A 12,913-nucleotide genomic window follows, 5' to 3' on the forward strand; every position below is an offset into this window, starting at 1 on the left:
GTGAGTTACATGTTTTCCCGATCTAGACATTTTTAAAAATCTCGCAACAAACATGCTGGAAAGACCCAATTGGTAGTAATTTTATCTTTGATTCTTATTTCAGTCCTACCCAGTTCTTTCCTTTAATGAAAACAAAGATTCTATAAGCAAATTAAAATAACTGTCCCCACCAAGTTACACAGCACTATATTCAACCAAAAACTGGTAGATAAATTATTTGACTGAGCTATGTGCTACTTCCAAGTGTGCAAGAAAATCTGAGGCACCTAAATTCTGAAATTTCCAGGTTCTTTAGATATCTTATAAAACTAATAGAAGAGAGTAAGTAAAACCGATATCATCCTCGAATATCAAGAGCACACAGTTGCTAGACTCACGGGTCACTATGGGAACAGGAATAGAAAATCTTGACATTACTGAAAGTCACTTTTTATTTTTATTTTTTAAAATGTTTTTATTGATTTCAGAGAGAGAAAGGGAAAGGGAGATAGAAACACCAATGATAAGAGAGAATCACTGACCGGCTGCCTCCTGCACGCCCCCTACTGGGGATCAAGCCTGCAACCCGGGCATGTGCCCTGACTGGGAATAGAACCGGGACCTCCTGGTTCAGGGTCTACGTTCAACCACTGAGCAAGTTTTCACTTTTTAAAAAATGTATATGGTCCTGACAATGTAAACTGACTTCTGGAAATGAAAGTAACATCTGCCTCACAAGGCTATAGTATTCATAAAATGATGTAATCCCAACTGCAAAGTACAGTATGTGTATTAGAAAAGAACAACTATTCAATAAGTATCACCTTGGATTTAAATTCCATACCGTAAAAGATGTAAAAATGGGAAAAGAGAAATAAAGAAGGGGGGAAAATCTCTAAGAGGCGAACAAATTCAGGAAATAGGTGTTTTTAGTTAGCAACAGAATCCTGAGTTTCTTGAGCACTGGGCTTCATAGTCATATAAAAGGAAATTCTACTCTAAACAGTAAAACCAAAGTAGATATATTAGGATAGACACTGTGTTTAGCCACAACTTTAATGACATTATCCCCCCTTCTCCAAAATTTACAGAGGTGGAGAAAATAAAGTACAGGGGAAAAACAAGTTGTTCAGTGTCAGATATCCCATGTGTTTTAGCTGCAAAACAAAACCTGGATGAGAATGGGTTAAAACTGATCAACAAAATAGATCCAGAAACACAGAAGCATGGACTAGACTGATGAACCTCAGAGGAAAGGTAGAAATGGGTAGGTGGAAAGAGAATAACCTAAGAACTTATATGCATAACCACCTATGGACACAGACAATAGTATGGTGAAGGACTGGGGGGGAGGGGTGCAGGGGGGAGGGAATCAATGGGGGTAAAAAGGGACATTTGTAATAGTTTCAACAATAAAGATAAAACAACAAAACAAAAAAAGAGAGAATAGGTTAAAAACCAGTTTGTCTCTGTCACTCTTAACTAGGTTACATCAGCTTTTTAGAGGTTTGTAGTAATAGGAAACAAATGTACGAGCCAATTCTAAATTGCCAATTCATCCTGATAAAGACTTGGGGGATTGAACACTTAACCCTTTTGTGTTACTAATTAAACCAGATTATCACTGAAATTGAAATGAGATTTGTACATTTTGGCGTATTATTTCAGCCAAGCTTTCAATCCACCATGAACTCTTCCCTCCCTTCCCCCTTCCATTCAACAAGTATATTTTTTCCAATTACAGATGTCTTTATTCATTAAAAAAAAAAAAAGTCATTGAGCTGAGACCTGGAATTTCAGCAGTGAGCTACACAAAGCCCATTCCTTTTTTCATGGAGCTTTATAATCTTGCAAAACAAGCAAGCATTCACTTAAAATGTATACATACTTTCATAATTTAAAAAACACTAATTCCTTAATGTCAAATATCTGTGAATTTCCTGATTGTCTCCATTGGTTTGTCCAAATTAAAGTTAACTTAAGATCCACACATTACATTTGGTTAATACATCTCAAATTTGTAACACATTTCCTCTTTTTTCCCTTGTAATTTCTTTGTGGAAGAAAACAGAGCTATCTGTCCTTTAGAATTCCTCACATTGTGGATTTTGCTGATTGAATGAATCCTTGTCACAAAGTCCACATTTTTGAACTTTATAAAGAGACACTTCTAAACTACCTTTAGTTTGTTATTTAGTGTCTGTATATCAGCTAATAAATTATTTGTACTTTTGTACGTTCAATTTTTACATGTTGAAGACGGATAGATGTACTGAAACACACCTAACCTTTAAATAATTATTTAAGGTGCTTCAAACTCTTCTCACTGACCACCTATCGTCAACTTTTTATTAAACATGGTAACATATAAGTAAGAAATGTAATAATTCTCCATTAGAGCCCTCAGTAATACTCAGGCCAATCTGTTTGTCATACCCTACACAAGCCTCTAACCTGAAAATATCAAGAAGCAATTTTATCCCTAAAACCCTCTGGGAAAGTCTCTCCTGGTGAATTGTACTTCACAATTCATCACTTTGTATTCTTAAAGCTTAGTGTGATCCTCTTATTTTGTTATTTACATGTTGTATATTTCCAAGTCATGTCATACATATCTGACTGGGCTTTAAATCAATTTTCAATGATATCTTAAAGACTTAATTTCCAGGAAATATGAAAAATCTAAGATGTATTTAGCTATTGTCCTGCTTGAATTTCAAACTGTTAAGAAAACACATTGAAGTGTTCTGATGCAGAAAAATACAGCATGAGAAAAAAGATAGAAGTGGCTTACAGTTCTTCTTGGCTGGCTATAAGACTGAACATGAAATGTGAGCATGAAGATTTAGACAAAAACTGGCCTAGTTACTGTGCCTTCTTTAGAAACCAGGGCTCTGTTATGTTGTAAGAATAAGGCAAAATGACAAAGTTAATACTGAAAGGCTCTCAGTTATTAAAAAAACTGCTACTCCAGAGTGAATCAACCAATTTTCTGTCCACTTTTCTGCCTAAAGAGTTCATCTCTTTTTACAGTGGATTCCACTTTAGAACCTCCCCCCCCCCCCAAAAAAAAAATCACACTAAGGTTAGGATATTGACATTCTATATGTGAGACTAATTCCTCCTTTGAAACTCCTAAATAGTTAAAATAATCCCATTCACTCTATAGCCATAAATTAAAGAGTAGCTATTATTTGATCCAACTCACTCACCTAAGCAAGAGACTGAACAAGGATCATGTCTTACAACTTAAAGCTTCTCATAAACATCACAACTTAGATGGAAAGAAAAGCAATCTGTCCACCATTCCCCAACTCCCCAGCCCTGGGCTCCTTAAAGGAGAGTGAAAGAGTAGAAAAGTACAATGTACAGTATTGACAAGGAGGAGGAAGGGGGAGGGAGGATGCCAGCTCATCTTATTCCATGAGAACTTGTTCCTGGCTATCTCTAGAACAAAGAAACCTTTGTATTTAGCCCAACAGATTAACTGTATATTAACAGAATTCCTATAAAGAAACATTTTCTCCTCACTTTAAAAATAAAATATATCTTGTTGTAAAGAATGTGGTGTTTGGAGTCAGTGAACACTAAACTCCAAATCATAGCCCTGCTGCTTAGCTTAGTTACTATTATCACTTAGGCAGCTACTGAAAAATCAAAAAACAAAATGTCTTATCAATACTCAACCTCCAGGAGTGATGTTCCAACTTTAGAGTGTATAAGGAATACCAGAGAGCTGTAGTTCTGGGTACCTGCATCAATAAGCCTCTTAGGTAGTTCTTATACAAGAAGTGTGTAAGACCATACTTTCAGAAATATTAGAGCTACTGCGGTTTAGAAACAAAGGATACATCTTAAGAAAATGAAGTCTAATAAAAAATCAATTTGTTAGTTAATTTATCAATTCATAAAAATAAATATAAGAACTTCTGGTCCAGGCAAGATGGTGTAGACTACTCCCTCCCAGCTCATACTAGTGAAACACAACTATAAATCCTAGAAATATTGTAAGAGGCAACCAAATAAAAACTCTGAAAAAGGTGGAAAGAGGAAAGTGAACTGGTTAGGGACCGCAGGAATAGAACAACATAGTGACAAAGCCATCTAAAAAAAATCCCATTCCATAGAAGGTAACTCAGGCAATGGCGTTTCCTGACTTTCACTCTATCAACAGAAAGTGGCTGGGACAGGATCACTGCCTCTCTAGTCCCACAATACCAGGCAAACCCTGCAGCAATAGCAAAGGAGCTGGACCAAGGGGTCAACTAACAATAAGAAATGAGAGGCCAGGGGAAACTTTTTAAATTTTTAATATATCTTTATTGATTTCAGAGAGAGGAAAGGAGAGGGAGAGAGAGAGAAACATCAATGATGAGAGTGTCATTGATCGAGCCCACAACCTGGGCATGTGCCCTGACCGGGAATCGAACCCCGATCGCCTGGATCCTAGGTCGACGCTCAACCGCTGAGCCATGCCCAGCCGGGCAATATTCTATTTTAAAGTTTTCTTTGCAACTTTGAACATGCCGTCATATGAACTTGGAAGTTATTTTGGCAGGTTCTTCTTTCCCAAATAGTATATAAACCTGCCCCCCACCTCTTTAAAAACACACACACCACAGAACATAAAAATCAAAACCTTAAGAAATAATTTTTAATGACCTAGTCAGCCCAGAGACCAAACTAGCTTACAATAAAAACTTACTGAAGGTACAAGGATATTTTCACTATCCTAACAACTGGGAGATGCCAGTAAGCAGTGACATGCATTGCAGTGCTAAGCACAATGTCTAGCATTACAATAAGTGCTCAGTCCATAGCAGCTGCTGCTGCTCTTACTTCTGACTACCTACCATACTTGGCTGAACTAACTCAGCTACCAAAATGTATTCAATGCCCTTCCATCTATATAGACAAACATCTGTTTTGGTAAATATGTATTCCTTAAACACACTTGAGAAATAGGAATCTGAAACCAAGTATCTTTTATTCTGAATCGAATTAAAGCATGCTCAGCAAGGTATGTATGGACAGGCCATACTGGCATTTTTAGTGAACAGAGGTCAATGATGCTACTAAACATACTACAATACATAGGAAAGTCCCCACAACAAAATGTCAATAGACCTGAGGATGACCAACCCTGTTTTATATGAGTCATTGCTAAGTATAAAACCTTACCTTTCCCAAGTAAACCCTTCCTTTTGGTATATCATAGCCCTATATTTTTGTAGGCTTTTTGGCTAAGAAGCCAGTCAAAGTCTTAAGGCTCTTTCATAATGAGGTGAATGGCAAGGGAGTTCAGGCTGTGACCCAACATAGAGAGAGAGACAGAGAGACAAAGAGAGACAGAGAGAGGGAGGGAGGGAAAATACAATAGAAAATATAAGGGTATGTAATACGTATATATGTAGTAAGGGTAAGCAACTTTTCAGTTAGGCATATGTAAGTCAGTGGGTCTTCAGAATCACCTGCAAGTATAAGGAGTCACATAAAGTGTCTCTTACTGTAGATTGTTAGGGTCATCATAGACGGTGACAATAAAATGCTTAAACTGCGCACAAACACCAGGCAAATGCCACAGAACCACTGGAGAGTGTGCTATTCCCCAGGGTAGTTACCAAGGTAATAGAGGAGGAGTCTTCCAGCTTGAAAAATACAATAGAAATAGTTTGGTTCACTTCAGATTTCTGATCAGTTTTAGAACTCACATTACTAATTACAGAATCATAACAGAAAATAAAGAACCCCAGGAGCCAAGTTTCTTACAGATAAGGCAACTATCTACCAAGACCTACAGTACAGTGAGAACTAGACCCAACTCCCAACCAAGAAGACTTTCTACAACATAAAAATTACTTAGTAATTTAGATTTTGTTAGAAATAGCCAGGTTACACATTTGTCAAAGGAAACACTGATGAAGTTGAATAACCTATTAAATTATTAGGATAGTTTCTATTAAGACACAAAACATCAGAAATAGATCATGAAGGAACAGTAACTCAATTTTCACCATGTGACTCCTCTGTTCTGCTTCTATCTATGGCTCCCTTCACCCTTAAGTACAATGCAATCTCAACTTTACCATTTAAAAGTCTTCATTAATAGCCCTCCAACAACTTCTATTCTCTAATAGAGCTCAAACTTTTTTATAACAGCAAGTAAAAGTTCCATCATTTTTCTCTTTCACAGCATGGTACCACGAAATTATTTTATACACAAAACAAAAATAGGCCTATAGAGCCTGAGAGTGCTCAAAAGTATTTTTTAAATGGCAAAATAATCTGATTAACCAACTGTAATGCTGTTAATGTTTCAAATTACTTTTTTAAAAAGTGTAAACTGGTACATCCAACTTTGAAAAAAACCTGTATTACGGTGGTTGTAAAAGATGGCTGCAGCCCTGGCTGGTGTGGCTCAGTTGATTGGAGCATTGTCCCGTGCACTGAAGGGTTGGGGTTCGATTCCCAGTCAGGGCACATACCCAGGTTGTGGGTTCAATCCCCCTGGCCAGGGTACTTACAGGAGGCAACTGATCAATGTTTCTCTCCCTCTCCCTTCTTCTCTCTCTAAAATCTATTAAAAATAAAAGGAGGGGAAAAAACCCTTTTTTTTTTACAGATGACTACAAATTCTTTGACATTCCTCCCATTGAGAGGTGGTATTCTTTGTCTCTTCCCCTTGAATCTGAGAGGGCTTGTGACTACTTCAGTAAAGAGAATATGGTGGAAGTGACACTAGGTGACTTCCCAGAGCAGGTTATAAATGAAAAGGCAGCTTCTACCCTTGTTTTGCTAAATACACAGTCTGACAGCCCTGAGGCTGTTATACTGAAAAGGCCAAGCGTAGCCACACTTTGCCAAGGGTGCCCAGCTGAGCAAAGTCCCCTAGGCATCCCCAACAAGGTGCCACACATGTGAGGGAAGAAACCACCTTGGAAGTATTTGCATCTTCCCAAAAGCTGAGGCCTTAGACATCCTGAAACAGAGACAAGCCACTCCAACTGTATCCTGAATTCTCACCCACAGAGTCTATGAAAAAAATAAAGTATAGCTTATCTTATGCCATTCAGTTTGAGGTGGCTTGTTAAGCACCAATACATAACAGAAACAGTTATTACCCAATAAAGTTGAAATCTGCATACTTTACCACCCAGCAATTCTATTCATGGACCCAGACCCCAAAAATCCTTTAGCACACTTATAACAAGAGGCATGTTCAAGAATGTTCAGAATAACAGCACTGGACATTATTTATAAAATAACCCGAGGGAAATTCCAAATGCAAACCAAAAGAGGAGAATTGATAAATTTGCTCAATGGGGCAGTGAAAAATGAATGTACTACAGCTACATAAAATAACACAGATGAATTTTAGGAGTAATGTTGAAAATCCAAGTCCAATAAAATAACTTCTAGTATACTCTTTTATAAAGTTTAAAAATACGCAAAAGTAACCTGGGGAAACTTTAAAAGCTGTGCCTGTATGTTTTACAACTGCCTTAGCATTTCTGGCCCTCCAACAAAGATTTTATCTGTTGGCTTGTCTGTAATTTTTTAGGCAAATACAGGTATATAATACAACTAAAAAAGAAAAAAGAAAAAAGAGAGAATTTAGGATAGAAAATAGGGGTGTATCTTATAGATAAGTTTTGGTAATAGCAGTTGAGTTCTGCGGTACTGTCATAAGTGTGTTATTTTATAAATAAAGCCATGCATGGACCAATAACAATAGTGTTGTGAGCCCAGACATCCAATTACAGTTGACCCCTGAACAACATAGGTCTGAACTGTGTGGGTTCACTCATACGCTGATTTCCCCCCACCAATAAATACCATAAATGTATTTTCTCTAGCTTATAGTAAGAATACAGTATATTATACAGCTGAACCTTAAACAACACAGGTTTCAACTGTACGGGTTCACTTATACATGGATTTTTTTTTTTCCAGTTGACCCTTGCAGTTCAAACCTGAGTTGTTCAATGGTCAAAACCAAGACTAGGTATGCAAAGGGTTTTACCAGGATTTTCTACTGCACGGGAGGCAAGTCAGCGCCCCTAACTCCTGCGTTGTTCAAGGGTCAACTGCACGTTTGGCACATAAAACATGTGTTAATCCACTGTTTATGTTATCAGTAAGGCTATCAGAAGTTTTAAGGGAGTTAAGTTTTGTGGATTTTCAACTGTACGTAGGCCGAGCCCCTACCCCCCAAGATGTTAAAGGATCAACTGAAAAAAAAAAAAAAAATTACACACATAGGACTACATAAAATGGAAGGATAACCTATGACAGGATAAGGGGTGGGAAGGGGCGGGACCAGAGTATCCACATTACCATTAGGTTAAGAAAGTCCATTTATTTTAGTTTAAGATAGCAGAGAGCCCGGCCGGGCGTGGCTCAGCGGTTGAGTGTTGACCTGAGATCTAGGCGATCAGGGTTCGATTCCCAGTCAGGGCGCATACCCGGGTTGCGGGCTCAATCAATGACTCTCTCATCATTGATGTTTCTATCTCTCTCTCCCTCTCCTTTCCTCTCTCTAAAATCAATAAAGATATATTAAAAAAAAAAAAAAAAGAGAGCAGACAGTCATTGAAATCTTGTTTGTACTCTACCAACTTCTCTTTAAATATTCATGAACATAAGAATTTTTAATTTTCACAGAGCTAGAAACTAAGAATACTGGTTACTCTCTGAATACCCTGAGAAATTCCCAAAGGCCAAAACTTAGAAACATTTTTTTTAATGAAGCTCACTTATTTCCTTCATTAAGTTTCAAATAATGAAATGAAAGTGAGACAAAAATAAAGAATTGTATTTGATATCCAAGGATATTTAGTTGGCAATGAGAAGAGGCTAAAGCTGATAAAATGATGGGAAGTGGTTTCTAGCAAGGAAAGGACAACAGACAGAATCAAGTTATACAAAAAGCAACACTACTCATAGCGGGAGGGCAAAAATCAGAGAGAAGATCCCTCCTCAAACCAGCATATCCGAACACCATCAAGTGTCAGCAAGTGGCCAGGGGCTGCACTCAATAATACTTAAAAAGCAACAAGGTGGAAACTGAGAAGAATCATCCCTTAAGCTGCTTACCCAAAAACACCAAGCAAAGGCCTTTCCCCCCAGGCAATATAGTTGTCTATCTTAAAATCCCAAGAGAAAAAACAAACAAACAAAAATGGGGAAACTATCAGAAGTAGGGTTAACACTAAAGGCTATACAAGTGGCCAGTTAAAAAAAAAAATGTCCTCAAACTAAAATTCTTATATCCTTCCAAAAATCTGTTTTTGATAGCCTTCCCCTCTTCTATAAAAAAACAACAACAACAAAAACCCACAACCACAAAATAGTCTTCCAGTTCCCTCAAGCTAAAAAACTTGTCATTCAAGCCCTGGCCTGGCAGCTCAAATGGTTAGAGGGTTTCCCAATATGCCAAGGTTGTGGGTTCGATCCCTGGTCAGGACATATACAAGAATCAACCAATGAATGCATCAATAAGTAGAACAACAAATTGATGTGTCTCCCCCCCCCCTTCCCCTTTCTCTTGTTATCTTCAACTTCTTTCTTTCACTATATTTAATTCACCAGAAACTCTTTTGGCTCTGCCTTCAAAACATATCAATCTCAGACTACTCCTGACCACTTGAACAGAGTAACCATCACCTTTCACCTGGAAATGGCATTAGCCTCCTGAGTGGTCCTCCTGCCTCAGACCTCCGTCACTCTTCTGCTCAGAACCTTCCCATCCAACCCAGAGTAAAAGCAAAGTTTCTATAAGGTTCCTGGCTATTTCTCATCTCCTTTCTTGACACAAGCTGATTTAACTTAGAATACTTACTTCTCCCAGATATCATTGGGCAATGTTTATTTCCTTGAGGTCACCGTATCAAAGAAGCCTTCTTAGACCAACACAAAATAGTAAAGCTACTGCTGTAGCTGCCACCACCCTTCTTCAACCTTGCCACCCCCATTTTATTTTGTTTCCCACAGCACTTACCACTTGATATATTATACATTTGTTTATTGCCTGTTCCTCCAGCAGTGTTCCAAGAGAGCAGGAATTCTTATTTGTTTTATTCACTAATGTGTTCCCACAAACATAATCTTTTCACATGAAGTAAGCATTCAATAAATGTATGTTAAATGAATGAATATTGGTGATGGTGGAGATGAAGAGGGGAGTGGTACATATCAGCAAGGATGTGCACGCCAGGGAAGTCAGCCAAAAATCTTTCCTGAGGGTTATTAGTTTATAGATTCAATCTAATACCAATTAAAATCTCAGTGGGATTTTTTTAAGGGAATTTGACAAAGACTAATGGATTTAACTACACAAATTTAAAACTTCTATAATTCAAAAAACATACAAATTAGAAGGCAAATAAAAAGCTAGGTAAAAACAATTTGCACTTACAAATCAATTCAAAAAGACATATAAGCAAATGATATATTTATTTATGTAAAAAAACAGATGGCCAATAAATTCAAAACAAGGGTTAATAAATAAACTGTATTAGTAAGTCAAAGCAATAAAAAATGTGTAAGATGCCTTTTTGCCTATAGAACTGAAGAAGACTTTTTTTTTTAATCCTCACCTGAGGACATTTTTTCCATTGCTTTTCAGAGAGTGGAAGGGAGGGGAGGAGAGAGACACATCGATTGGTTGCCTTCCTCATGCGCACCGACCAGGGCTGGGGATCAAGCCTGCAACTGAGGTATGTGCCCTTGGCTGGAACTGAACCCAGGACCCTTCAGTACGTAGGCCAACACCCCAACCACTGAGCAAAACTGACTAGGACAAACAAGAAGTCTTAAAATTTTTATGTAGTATCTGCTAGGTTTCAGGGCAACATTGCTGACAAAACAGCAGTTTCATTTTGGAGAACAATGTAACAGGATTTATCGGAAAACCTTAAAACATCCTTATCCCATAACCAAAAAAAAAATGTCCACATCTAGAAACAACCAAAGATAATCTGTGAGATGAAGCAAGTTTTAATCACAACAATGTTTTTTAAATTCCCACATGAGAGATCACAAACTCAGGTCACATTTCTGAAGCTGTAGTTGAATTTTCTTTGGCCTCCATAAGGGTAATTTATTGTCAGCACTTTAAAATTATATACAGGTGTTTGGGTTCGGGCTGCTGGTGGCAGGCTCATGCCTGCCACGAGTCAGATCCCAGGCCAACTCCTGTCACCTGTTGTGCAGGCCTCAACTGGTGGGGACCACAGCAGCAGAGCTCGGGTGGCTGCGGCGACTCAGAGGTCATGGAGAGCACAGTGGTAAGGTATGTGAGCTAGGAGGAGGCTCAGGGCATGGACCAGGAGCTATTTAATGAGTACCAACTATTTAATGAGTTCAGCGTGCACCAACTTATGGAGCTGGCTGTGGTGAGCTGTGCTGTGCTACAGCCATTGCCAAGGCTTATCCCCCCACGTCAATGTCCAGGAACCCCCCTATTGTCTTGGTAATCTGTGGCCCTGGGAATAATGGAGCAGATGGCCTGGTCTGTGCCAGTATCTCAAACTCTTTGACTACTAGCCAACCATCTATTACCCCAAAAGACCCAACAAGCCACTCTTCACTGCACTGGTGACCCAATGTCAGAAAATGGACATCACATCCCTTTCCTTACTGAAATGCCTCCAGAGGCCATGCTGATCAACAAGCTATATGAGCTGGCGGTGGATGCCATCTTTCGCTTCAGCTTCAAGGGTGAGGTTTGGGAGTCATTCCACAGCGTCCTGAGTGTCCTGAAAGGACTCACTGTGCCCATTGCCAGCATTGATATTCCCTCAGGATGGGATGTGGAGAAGGGAAACTCTGGAGGGATCCAGCCAGACTTGCTCATCTCCCTGGCTGCACCCAAACAGTCTGCCACCCAGTTCACCGGTCGCTACCATTACCTGGGGGGTCGTTTTGTATCACCTGCTCTGGAAAAGAAGTACCAGCTGAATCTGCCACTGTATCCTGACACCGAGTGTGTGTATCATCTGCAGTGAGGGAAGGTGCGTGAGTGTTCTTCCCAATAGACTTAGTGGCTCTCTCCCCCAGAGCTGTGGAGAGCCGAGAGCTCTTCTGGCAGTAAAGGTTAATGGGTGGCAGGCAACACTGGAGATATGGAGTTGTCTCTGGGGAAGCAGAATAAGCAAGAGAGGTTGCTGGAGCATTTAGGGGCAATAAAAATTGACTCAGATGCTGAAGAAGAAAAAAAATATATATTGTATACAGCCCAACCGGTGTGGCTCATTGGTCGCATTGACCTAGGATCCAGGAGATCTCAGTTCAATTCCTGGTCAGGGCACATGCCTGGGTTGTAGTCTCGATACCCAGCAGGCGTGTGCAGGAGGCAGCCAATCAATGACTGTCTCATCATTGATGTTTCTCTCTCTCCCTCTCCCTTCCTCTCTCTGAAATCAATAAACACATTTTTTAAATGTGTTTTGTATTGTATACAAAGACAAGATCTGCCAATGCTGGGCCAGCAAGTCTCTCAGTGACTGTTAGCTAAACAGCAGCTGTGTGGCACATGACCCGCAGTTCAAAATCAATCCCATCCTGAAAGGGCTTGATTCATTTATATTGTATGCCTGATCTCCTGAAGGTATTCTAAATACATACTGTTGGGTCCCACTCCCTGAGTTTCTGATTCAGTAGGTCTGAGGTGGGGTCTCAGAATTTACATTTCTAACACGTTCCTAGGAGATGCTGCTAATGCTGGTCCAGAGACCACACCGAGAACCTTAGTTACACCAGCAATTTTCAACCAGTAAGCGGTAAGAATTTTTAAAACATGCAACATCTGACTATTTAGTCAGGGGCACTGACCTCTTTACCCTTTAATTGTCCAATAAAAAAATGACAAAAGCCAACACAACAAAAGTTGTCCGGTGTGAATGAGTCAAAATTATACCTATTTTTTGTCAGG

At 39.1% G+C, this 12,913-nt stretch overlaps 1 protein-coding gene and 1 pseudogene across 4 annotated transcripts in view; one reads left to right on the plus strand and one right to left on the minus strand.

Annotated features, from left to right (window-relative positions):
* The window catches only part of KANSL1 (KAT8 regulatory NSL complex subunit 1), a 137,735-nt gene that overhangs the window by 50,537 nt on the left and 74,285 nt on the right, over positions 1–12,913 (minus strand). The gene's annotated exons all lie outside the window — the stretch shown is intronic.
* On the plus strand, positions 4,988–11,987 carry LOC148091296 (NAD(P)H-hydrate epimerase pseudogene; annotated as a pseudogene).

Source organism: Miniopterus natalensis, chromosome 17 (genome assembly GCF_054644295.1).
Source record: "Miniopterus natalensis isolate mMinNat1 chromosome 17, mMinNat1.hap1, whole genome shotgun sequence".
NCBI lineage: Eukaryota > Metazoa > Chordata > Mammalia > Chiroptera > Miniopteridae > Miniopterus > Miniopterus natalensis.